This window comes from Pollicipes pollicipes, unplaced genomic scaffold, assembly GCF_011947565.3.
Source record: "Pollicipes pollicipes isolate AB1234 unplaced genomic scaffold, Ppol_2.1 Scaffold_4295;HRSCAF=5057_pilon_pilon_pilon, whole genome shotgun sequence".
Taxonomy (NCBI): Eukaryota; Metazoa; Arthropoda; class Thecostraca; order Pollicipedomorpha; family Pollicipedidae; genus Pollicipes; species Pollicipes pollicipes.
In genome coordinates this window covers 39,674,912-39,687,483 of record NW_023596461.1, presented here as the reverse complement: position 1 = coordinate 39,687,483, position 12,572 = coordinate 39,674,912, and positions in this window count along the sequence as shown.

The window sequence follows — 12,572 nt, the reverse complement described above, 5'->3', positions numbered from 1 at the left end:
ATGGTTGGGATTTTGTCCAATTTTTGTGATGCACCTTAAGGTGTATTCAATGCGTCGGAGGGCTAGAGGCATAATGTATGCATCTACCTCGAGTGCAGAAATCGGAGATGCCCTCAGTGCTCCCTGTGCGAGCCGAAGAAACATATTTTGAATGACGGTTAGGGTTTTAAGGCTATTTTCACTACCACCTGCATACACAATATATATTTGCAACAGCCTCGTCCTCGTTGTGATCCATGTAATTGTCCTCTAACAGTCAAACACATGCTTCTCCAATGTAGCGAATACCAACAGCAACGGACTCTTCTGCAAACCTATTGCCGTCAACATAACCTGGAATTCTCCTTAAGAAATATTTTAGGTGATGACGATGTACATTTGCCTAATCTTTTGTTCAGTTTTCTCAAACACACAATCATGCTTCACCTGATATGAATGCTCGTAGATAATTCTCGTTTAAATTCCCTTTGATCAAGGTGTGAAATGGTCCAAATGAGCCGAAACGCCTTAAACACAGTAAGAGGAAAATAAAAGGAAAAATGTCGATAATATATTTCTTGCAACTTGACAACGCAGTATTCCTTATTCTTCGTGATCCGTCCCTCTCTGGACGCGTTTCCCTGTCTGTCAGTCCGGTCCGGCATCACCTCAATGCCGGCACCGATGTTTCAAACCGGACAAGCACAACCAACCCATTCCCGCAGGGGCACCGGCTTCGGCCGGTGTAGGGGACTGGTGCCACCTCGGGTCCCAGCTCCGGTAACGGGTGGACAGCGCAAGCTGTTCCTCTCAGGGCGTAGCGACCCTGCCGGTACGTGAGCTCCTTCTACTTGTCCCACCCCCTCCCTTCCCATTACCCGCTCTCCCGCATCCGGCCCACTCACTACTCCCAATCCTCGTTTTATCGGGGTCGCCCTCCCCTCTCGCCCACGTAGCCGGGTTGATCGGATCCTGGTGGCTGAGGGACGCGTCGTGCGGTTCAGTCGCAGCGCGTCCCAACACTCCACTTCGGCCAGGACATCCGGGGGCGTGGGGGCCCGTGGGGCCCCACACGGGTCTAGCGCGGCTTGTCGCTCTCGCTGCGGCTGAATCCTCCGTGCGGATCTCAGCTTGGGGCGCCTGGCCGCGTGCAGCGTCTTAAGGGGTCAAGGGGCGGCGGCGCTGAACCACGGTCAGGACGGGGAGGGGTCTCCCCGGTGTGGGAGGCGTCGCTCGCCCCGTATAGCACCGGGGTAGCCATGGCGATGACCTCCCCCGAGGTAGTGTTGGACCGTCCCCCAGTTGGGCTTCGTGGTGGGTGAGGAGCCCGGTGCCGAATGCTTCGTGGTGGGTGAGGAGCCCGGTGCCGAATGCTTAGAAAAACTCGCGTGGATTTTCATTCAACCAACCCCAACGGAAATGACACTTCAGCTCAGACGGCTCGGCTGACGACGATGGACGACCGTCCCTCTGCTTCGGCTGAGGGGCGAGGCGGTCCTTCCGGCATGGGTGAAATACTAGAGGTGGGAGAGTGGGATTACCGGGGACTGCCGGGCTGGCTGCTCGGTCTTGCCTCCGGGTTCTTGTGCTTGCCAGTAGTGAAAGGATTTGTCTAGTCTGTCGCCCTTTCAGCGGCGTAGCGGATGTGATCGGATTGGCAAGGTGACGCGCTGTGACAAGCTTAGAAATGGAGCGATCGAGGCGGAGCTTTTGAATGCACCGGAAGCGAAAAAGACAATGAAGACAACCTCATTCACATACACGGTCAGAGATAAAGATGGAAGGCGAGACGCCACTTTACCCATCACGGTGGCGACTCACAAAACGAAAAACTGTTCTCGCGGGGTCATGAACTGTTTTGACCTGGAGAGTGTCAGCGAGGAGGATATCGCGGATGGTCTATCTGGTTTCGGTGTCGTGGAAGCTCTTCGGATCAAGGTCAGGAGAGGGGAGCACCTGGTCCCAACAAACAATATTATCCTGACTTTCAACCGCGTGGATCTTCCTTCAGAAATAGTCGTCGGTTACGTGAGTGAAAATTCGTCTGTACATTCCCAACCCCATGCGCTGTTTTCGATGTCTTCGTTTGGCCATACAAGAGACTACTGCAGGAACAAACCGTCTTGTGGGAAGTGTGCTGAAACCGACCACACTAACGAGAACTGCAGCGCTGTGCGATCGAAATGTGTGAATTGCGACAGAAACCAGATCACGCACACGACATTTGGCCGTGCTTGTCCGGCGTACTCTCGAGAGAAAAAGATCATCTCCATCAAATGCTCCCGGCGCATCTCTTTCCGAGAGGCACGGGATATTTACCATCACTCGCATCCCAAAGTATCTTACGCGAGTGCAGTGACTAGCTCCCACTCAAACGTGTTTCATCGTGAGGTCAGCTCGGACCGTGTGAGCTTGACGCAGTTTATCGCTATCCTCCAGTCATTTGGGTTGACTTGCAGACCGGCAGCGGGTTCGCATGCTTCGTCTGCGTCCGCGGCGCCCGCCGCACCGCCGGTAGCTGCGGCGCCGGCGGCCCCCGTGCCGCCGGCCTCCCTGGTCGGAGAGACACTGGAGGGGAGGGGTGGACTCTGGTTGGTCGGGGTCGGGAGGTGCGCCCCTCCCGAGCAAATCAGACACGTTCCGAGAAAGAGCCTCCCAACAACTGCGACGCGAACTTCACCTAGCGAGGCGGTAATGGAGGCCTTGCAGTGCGGTGAGGTGGAGAGCGGAGTCCACGAGGCCAGGCGAGTGCGTCTGGTCAAGCAGGCGAGGGTGGCCAGGCAGTCCGCGGAGGCTACCGATTCCTCGGTCCCGGCGGGGGACGGCAAAAAGTCTCCCCCCTCGGAGTCTGCCGGGGCGTCGGTCCCGACGGTGGCTGGCGGTGCGCCATCCTCTGCGATGGCTGATGGGGCGCCGTCTTCCTTGGGAGGGAGTGATTCCACGCCTGGCAAACGCGCTGGGCCGCCGCTTGTTCCGTCCCGGATGGGTCCCCCGCCACCTCCTCCGCCTTCCGCTGCGCCTGCTCAGTCCCTGCCGCCCCCGGCGACCCCACCGTCGTCTCCGAGGCGGTTGGATCCTCCTTCCGCTCCAGACAGCCCCGCTAAGCGCAGATTACCTTGGAGAGGCTCGCCGACAGACAGGGGGAAGTCCGCGAGTGCGGCTGAAGTTTCAGTCAGGCTCGAATGAAGGTCGTTCGAGTTCTGCGGACAGGAAGTTGCGCCGCAGTGGAGGTGTGCACCCCCGGGTATACTTCAGGGAGTTGGGCCCCTCATCTGGTGCAACGGAACACTTCTAGTCAGCTTAGTCCTTTTTACAATCTGTAACAGTTTTATGTCACCTTTTCACTCAGCCCATGTTTTTCTTAGCTTCATAACTTTAAGCTTCATTTTCTAACCAGGTTTTATGCAGGTTATTCTGCAATGGAGCTGTAGAGGCTTACGAACCAGTGCCCAGGATTTACACGCTGTGCTTAGTCACCGTTGTCCGGTTGCTGTCTGCCTCCAGGAGACGAAGCTGTCGCCAGGTTCTCACTGCACCATTAAAGGTTACTCAACATTTAGAAAAGATGTGCTACCAGACACTGTGAAGCACGGTGGTGTGCTGTTGGCAGTGCACCACAGTGTGCCTGCGCAGCAGCTGAGGCTGCAATCTTCGCTCTAAGCTGTTGCTGCACGTGTACATTTTAATCATCGTCTTGTAACCCTGTGCTCAGTGTATTTGCCACGGGGGCTCAGTTTTCCATTGGTGCAGCCCATACAGCTGATGGCACAGCTCCCTCCGCCTTCGGTTATCTTGGGAGATTTTAACGCACACCATACCGTTTGGGGTTGTGATGACAGCAACGCGCGGGGGCGCTCTTTAGAGCGATTTATTCACGAGGAGTCTCTCTGTGTTTTGAATACGGGATCTCGGACGCATTTTACGTTACCGTCAGGTCAGACGTCGGTTTTGGACCTAAGCCTGGGGAGTCCGCAGCTCGCGCAGCCTTTTACGTGACCTATAGCCGACGACCATATGGGAAGCGACCACTTCCCAGTCTGGTTGGAGTAATGTGACGGGGTGGTCCTCTGCCCTCGACCACGACGATGGAATCTTAAAAAACAGATTGGAGTGAGTCTCAGCTAGAGATGGACTTTGGTGCACAGGCCGTGGATGGTGCAAACTACTCGATCGAACACTTCGCGTCCGCGCTTTTACCTGCAGCGAACGCAGGCATCCCAAAGACATCTGGAGCTCCTCGTCGCACTTCGGTGCCGTGGTGGACCGACGAGTGCCGAGCTGTTATCCTGGCACGTAGGCGGGTCTTTCGGGCCTTCGACCGCCACGCCACAAGCGAGAATTTAATTGCATTTAGGAAGGTGAGAGCTTTGGCCAGACACACGATCCGGGAGGCAAAACGCGTCTCCTGGCAAGAGTACGTAGGACGCCTAAATCATTTCACTCCTATGTCGCAAGCATGGTCGCAAATTAAGCGTATCTCTGGCCAGTTTTCCGCGGTTCCTCTACCGGTTCTTGAGGTTGGTGGGCGGGACATTTTAAACCCTGCTGACGTCGCCAACGAGATCGGTCATGCGGAACTTGCACAACGGTGTTGAGCCGGTAACGTTGATCCCCAGTTCCTGCGTCATAAGGCGCGTTGTGAGGCCAGTCCAGTGGACTTTTCCACCTCTGCGCACCTTGCCTACAACGAACCATTTACAATGGTGGAACTGAGGGCAGCTGTTAGCAGGCTTCGGAGCGTATCAGAGGGTCTTGACGAGATGCATAATGACATGATTCGACATCTACGCATTCGCGTGCTGGACATTCTTTTGGCCATTTTTAATCGTCTTTGGGAACGAGGTGAATTTCCGAACATTTGGCGAGAAGCTGTTGTGGTGCCCCTTTTAAAGCCAGGTAAGAACGGCAAAAATCCACTCCACTACAAGCCCATCTCTCTTACATCTTAACAGTGCAAGCCGATGGAGAGACTCGTCAATTGCCATCTTTCGTGGTTTTTAGAGAAACATGCCATTTTGACTGATTCTCAGTGTGGTTTCAAGAAACACCGCAGCACGCTGGACGATCTTCCTATCTTGGACACTTGTCCGTGCTGCTTTAAACAGCGTCGCCATGTGGAAGCTGTCTCCTTTGACATAGAGGGCGCTTACGATACCACATGGCGACATGGTATGCTCATGAAGGCCACTTTACTTACTACATTAATACTACATTGCTTACTACATTAATACTTATGAAGATTATTTCTTTACAGAACTTGTTAGCAGAACGTTTTTGGTCGTGTCCGTGTTGGTTATCAGTTTTCTGATCGTTTCTTACAAGAGAGCGGTGTGCCCCAAGGTGGCGTTTTAAGTGTCGCGCTTTTTGCGCTCATGATCAGTGACGTCGGAGATGCATTTCCTCAGTCTATTGGTCGCTCGCTGTTCTTCGACGATCTTGTAGTCTGGTGCAGCCTTTCTCTGGCCTCAGCGATCGAGCGTCAGCTGCAACTAGCTGTAGCACGTCTGAAGAGGTGGGCCACGCTGAATGGTTTTCGTTTCTCCGAGTTGAAAACGGCGGGTGTGCACTTTTGTCGCCGTCGTGGTCACTGCCAGGATGTAGCGATCCGACTATATGGCGAAACGATCCCATTTGAGCCCGTGGTCCGTTTCCTAGGCGTGCAATTGGATCGCCGTCTTACTTACCAAGACCATATAAAGGCGTTGCGAGCCAAGTGTTTTAAAACCCTGAATGTCTTGAAGTGCACTGCACGCACGTCATATGGTGCGGGCAGGAAAACGCTCTTACTCCTTCTATCGTTCTCTTATCAGATCCAAGCTCGAATATGCTTCTTTTGTTTATGACGGCGCTTGTGAGTCAGTAAAGCGCTCTTTAAACACGATACATCATACTGCCTTACGCATCACAACAGGTGCATTCAGGACCTCTCCGACAGCAAGCCTCCTTGTCGAGGCCCACGAGCCCCCTTTGTCCACTAGGAGAAAGATACTGGGCATGAAATACGCCTGTGAGTTGGCGCAGTTCGCCGATCACCCAACATACAAATGGGTCTTCTCTCGCCGCACAATACGCATGTTTCTGACTGGGAGAGTACATCAGATCGCACCTTTTTTGTGAGGGTTTTCATACTTTTACACGAGTGTGACATTCGCACACGGCATGTGATTTGTTGGGAAATTCCCGAGACCCCTCCTTGGAAGCTCTATCCACCAGCGGTAGATGTTTCACTTTCCCATTTCGAGAAGAGGCAGGTGTCTCCGGATGAGTTTCGGCTGAGGTCTTTGGAGTTGATTGCGGCATACCCGGATCATAAGAAGACCTACACGGACAGTTCGAAAGCGGATGCCGGTGTTGGATGTGCTTTTGTTCAAGGTCCTGTTACACGGTCTTTTGCTTTGCCTGGTCACGCATCGGTCTTCACATCCGAGCTAATAGCTATTCTTAAAGCACTCTATTTCATAGAAGTTGACAGTGACAACCAGCACTTAGTTTTATCGGACCCTCTTAGTAGCCTGATGACACTGTAAGATTTGGATTCATCACATTCCATCGTTCAGAACCTTCTTACTCTTCTTACTACACTGCTGCGATCCGGGAAGCAAGTGGTATTCTGCTGGATACCAGGCCACGTTGGCATATCGGGTAATGAAGTAGCTGATGCCGCAGCAAGGCGTGCCACACACGCATCTGGCATCCCTGCTATGACAGTCCCCGCTCACGACCTATATGCAGTGGTATCTGCCTTCATGTTGAAGCAGTGGCAAACGAATTGGGATGTGGATGCTGTCAATAAACTGGGAGAGATAAAGCCCCGGTTGGGACCATGGGCGCCCAGCTGTCGTAAAGTGAGGCGGGAGGAAGTGACGCTATGCCGCCGGAAAATAGGACACACATACGCAACTCACCGATACCTGTTATGCGGGGGAGACCAACCACGGTGTCCTCGCTGCGGGGATCGTTACACCGTACGACATGTCTTGATAGATTGTGCCCACCTCGCCTCGGAACGTATGCGCCATTTTGGATCTGGGTCCGTGCGTCAAACGCTCTATGGTATGTTGGGAGACGACTCGACCTCAGTAAATGACGGTCACATTTTTAGTTATCTTGTAGATATACAATTCCATGCCATATATCAAACGTAGCCTTATCTCCCCGCTTTGTCAGGCAACTGTTAGATAAAAAGTAGGTTATGGGCGCTATATGACCAACGGGGTCGGTGCGCCCCAAAACCCAAATCATCATCATCACAACTAACCCAGCAGTGCTAGTCCTGGCCACTCGGCCGCAACCAGCCGGTTGACAGCCCGAGTCCTGAGGTGCAGGTGATTACGCTTGCGTCGCATTGCACGGGGGCTCGGGTTGTCAACTGAAGAAAACTACAGGGCAACTACTGCCGCCTTTCTCTTTCGTCGCCGAAGACAGTGACGTGCGCGACAATTCCACAGGAGACCACGGTTTGTGTCGATTGATGCGTTTGGGTCAATAGTGATCTGTGTATCCACATCAAGCGGCAGGAGCAAATCACGGCCGGTGGAAACTTAGGCAGGCGGGTCTCCATTGGACGGATGATGGAGGTTCCCATCGCCATGAGAGCCAGAGGGAGAACCTCGTCCCAAGTTTTCTCGGACGAATCGACAACTTGGGACAAAAGCCGGTTAGGTTTGACTTCAGTCTGACCTTTATACGTGACCTAAGTTCAATGAATATAGTTTTGATTATCATTGCAGTCGAATTTGTTTTAACTGCAATTTATGGCATGCGTTTCAATTGTAATTTCAGTGGAATTTGTTGTAATCATAATGTCAATGGAATTTGCTTTAAGCATAAATTCAGCTGTTTTACTGCCTAGGAAACCATTCCAGAGGCGTATGGCTTTGTATAACACTCCGCTGTCGCATCAGATTGAACGATTCCCCAGAAATTGCTTCGCTGACAGCCACGGCCTAACTTTGACCTCACATAGACCAGCTACCTTTCAAGGTACATCGAATCTTTTTATACCAATTGATGCACTATTCCATTGTGAGTAGCCATGCAAAGTTTGGCGCGGTTGCGCGGATGTAATTCGAAAATATTTATGGAAATACCTTCGGGAGGTCAATTTCATAAGAATTCATATTTGATAGGTTTTAAAAAATCACGATTTCCCACCCTACCAGCTAAAAGCGATAATAGCTTATGGCTGGTAGCATCGTGACTGAAGCAGATATGTACGGGCAAAATTGGCTGGGATGAATCCAATCAGCTGGAGCACCCACCTTTTATCTTGAGACATTTCTTCAAGCAAATTTCCGAACGACAACGATTGACAACGATCCCCAGGGCGTATCCAAATATACGCCCGCCGTCTCTGCAGCAGGCCGCGCGGAGCTCTGACCGCGATCAGGTCGCGTGTGAGCCGTTCAGCCGGCACTGGCCGTGTATCTGTTGTATCGTGACCTGTGGTCATCACCAGTGACCGTACGTCAGTTATCACTAAGCTTGATCCTCAGATTTGATGTAGCCGCTGCGGAACAGATCATAGCATGAATTTCGCCCAAGATGACCGGTTTGGACGCCAAATAGTTAGACAGTCCGGCTGGTAGTGATCGTTGAAGAACGCTCATATGTAGTCCAGAGCAACAGACCTTCGGCAAAAACTTCTATTCCGCACATATCCTCCGAAAGTTTTAAGACCGTTGAGAGGCCATTGCTGGGTGCGATTATGTGCAGGCTTTAATCCAACGCAACAATCATGCGCATTTTATTATACTGCCGTCGAATACACTGGTGCCTAGCGTGCAAGTGAGGACAACACACTCATGGATCCGCATCCTTCACTGGTTTCTTGTTCCACAGATGGGGCCAGTAGACAAAAGATACTGCAACCTCGTTTGACGCCCGGTTTGTGGCGTTCAGCGGCCAGCCTCTAGCATCTTCATCGGCATCCCGAGCAGCACGTCGATGATCTCTGCATTCCGTTTCTGTGATGTTGGTCCGACGGCGACCGGGCAAGGACGTCTGACGCTGCGCGCTAGTAGACAGAGCACCTGCCGAGAATGGTGACACTCGCGTCAGTACTGAAATAGAATCAACTAATATTGAATCAGTGCATTGAACCACAGAATAAATGACAAATAGGATACGACTAAATCGTAAGAGTGATAGCACGAGGTTACAGATTGCTTGCAAAATTATGGAGTTTATGGCTCAAGCAATGTATCGCTGTATCGCTGTATCGCTCAAGCACGTTTCGCTGTTTTGGCAGTGACAATGTCAGCCGACAGAGCTCCTTCACGGTCGGGCCGACGCGTGCGACCAGGGGGCGCGCCCCGTCACCTCGTGCAGCACCTTTGGGCCGATTAACCGAATGACAGAACTATCCGATAGGCAGATGACCGACGGAATCCGACAGACAAATGGCGGACCGTGTCTGACAGCTGTTGGATCAGCTTTGACGTTTGACATGAGTTGTTCATAAAACTAAGCCGTCTACATGCATGCGTAGTTGGCAGCAGTTTAGTGGTGGGCGGGCGGTGACCATACTTGCTGCTGCTGGACCATGCTCTTTTGCTTGCTGGTCTCTCACGGGCGAAGTTGCGAGAACAGGGAGGTGGTGTGAGACCACAACACGGAGGAGTGATCAGGAGCTGTTGGTTGGTGTTTAAATGCAGAGGGAATGCGGAATTTTGCGTTTTGACAGGCTTGTTCGCCATAGGCCTTATGGGCTCTCGAACACCGATCAGAAAACGCCATCTCCTAACGCCTGCCCAGAGGTGCATTCAGCGTCTACGAACAGATGCGCAAGGTGGTTTAAAGACACAAGCAAAGACAACAGAGACGGCATAAGTGGACGCTGACTGTACGCGCATTGTCTCATGCTATCTGCGGTTCAGAGGGCATTGGAGCGGCGGCGAGTGGCGAGCACTCCGCATGTGAGGGGCCGGTCCAGTATAGGTCGGCCTGACTGGTGACACTGGTGTAGGTCTGCTGCAGAGACTGGTATAGGTCGGTCTGGCTAGTGATACTGGTGTAGGTCTGCTGTAGAGGCTGGTGCAGGTCGGTCTGGCTAGTGATACTGGTGTAGGTCTGCTGTAGAGGCTGGTGTGGGTCGGTCTGGCTAGTGATACCGGCGTAGGTCTGCTGTAGAGGCTGGTGTAGGCCGGTCTGGCTAGTGATACGGGTGTAGGTCTGCTGCAGAGACTGGTGTAGGTCGTTCTGGCTAGTGATACTGGTGTAGGTCCGCTGTAGAGACTGGTGTAGGTCGGCCTGGCTAGTGGTACTGGTGTAGGTCTGGTGCCGATGGCTGGTGTAGGTCTGCCTAACTGGCGATACTGGTGCAGATCTAATGTGGATGACTGGGGGAGGTCTGCCTGTTAATGCATTAGTCGATCTTGGCGCTATAGTGGTCGTCATCAGTCTTCTCGGCTCCGACCTCGTCCTGGTCATGACCGGAATATTGACCCTAGGTGGATTGGTCATTAAATGTACGCTGTGGGGCAGAGAACGACAATGAGGGCGTTACAGACGTGGTAGAATGAGAAAAGTGGCTTTCCGAACTTTCTGCGACAGGGGGAATCGAAAGCGGACGGTAACGGGAAAATTGTATAGTCAATGAGACTGCAAAGTGAGGTTACCGAGTACCAGGTATTGCCACCAGCACGTGCTGGGTATGAGGAGCTGCCATATTAGATGGCCAATGGATGGCTGCAGCGGCGCAGCATGCAGTCCCCCAGTGCGGTAAAGGATGCCATACCCCTGACGGCCGTCATCCATCCTAACAAGAGTGCACAAAGGGAAGGGGCAGGCTGGAATACGGACGAGATGGGATGCATTCCGATTCAGGCTCGGGAAGTACCGGAAATGAATGAGGCCCTGAGTGCGCAGGAGGGCCAAGACCTTCAGGGTCCCAGGAGGGAGTCGAGAAGCGAAGCGGAAAGTAATGCTGGCGACCGCTCGAGACTAAATCCACTGGGAAGAATCAAATTCGCAACAAAAACAGACATGTTGCGAGATGTGTTGCTCGGAACTGAGCTCGAAAATAAACCTTCTGAAAAGAATCAGACGCACAGCCAAAACATACATGTTGAGAGATGTGTGAATGAGATGTGTCAGCACTAAGCTGTGTGTGTGTGAGTCAAGGATCAAGACAGAGCGAGTGTGTAGTTGACAGCCCGACAGTGACGTGTGGCCGGCTGCGACGATGTTTCGTTTGTTTCCTGGCCCACCGTGAGCGAAGGTGGGAGTGGAAGTGTTCAAGTGTCGAAGAACATACAGTACTTTACATTTTGACGGACTTGTCTTGCATCATGCGCGCTTTTCGAACAGGACCGAGTCGAAGCAGCTATCGTGTACGTGTTCGCCCCTGTAAACTGCGGTCGATGGCCCTTCTCCACCCACCTGCGCACCAATACATAAAGCTTCACAGCGACACAGAGCTTGGATTTACATAAATCGTGTGCATAGGAGAGTGGGACCGGTGGTGCTTTAATTTCCTGGATTGGACGTGCCCAGCTGCTCAGGTGCTGTGCCCGTGGGATTTCAAGATAACGTGGAAACGGATGAAGGCGAGCGATGTAGATCCCTACTTCTCAGTAATCGATTGCTTGCATTTCTTATTGATGCATGATGCATTAGTTTTGTATTAATTATCGATTGCATCTGTTAATCACTTGTCGTTGCTAGCACACGCTGTATCGGTATATGGTCGCTGTAGTCTTCGATTCTCACCTGACCTTATGTCTGTATTAAGAGCTCCCTAACATCTCGCATTGCTTGCCGTTGATAACTTGCGCAACGCGATTGCTACTCACCGTTTGTCGGGACAGAGCAGCCGCTCCCGCAAAAGCAGCTTCAGTTCTCGCTTTAGCATAGTTCTCCGCTCTGACAGAGAAGTGCACGGAAGCCAAAACGGCGCAGATAATCGTGCAGACACTCACTGCGTTAGTCATAGCTGCAAAAGAACAGAACAGGGCAATTCGTTAAATGTCACGCATCATTGCCAACCTTTTTTGTGACAAATAGTACAGGCATTTGGGCAAATACTAGTTGTGACGAGCAGAAGGCTGACAATCGAATAACTTGAGAATAGCACCGCAATCGAAAATGTCAAAGCAAATAAGAACATTTAATCACGAAAAATATCTGAGAGCTCCATGAAAAAAGATCAGAATAACGCAACACAACGATCGTAACATAAAGTTACCGACAGAGACCATCAACGTCACCTTGCGGTGCGCAGAAGCACCACAAATGAGTCACGTCGTCCGCGTCAGTGGCAACTCTGACACAGCCAGTCCGACAGCGCCTCTGACGTCATAAAAACGCTCCATAATGTAATACAACGATGACGCACTGAGAAAACGTCTGTGCTTCCAAGTGAAATTGTCTTATTTGGAGCAATTGTTTGCAAGTACAGAAATAGTTACGAAAGAGCTTTTCATCCCATGTGATGCTGGCTTCAATATCTTGAAATGTGAAACAATCTTTTAACTGGAAACTAGCGAACTTCTTAGACTCAATAAGTTGACGTTTCTTGAGTTTAATCCATATAATTGAGCCTGTTTTGAAGTAAAGTGTCCCCACCAAGCTTCATGCATACTGTGAATTAC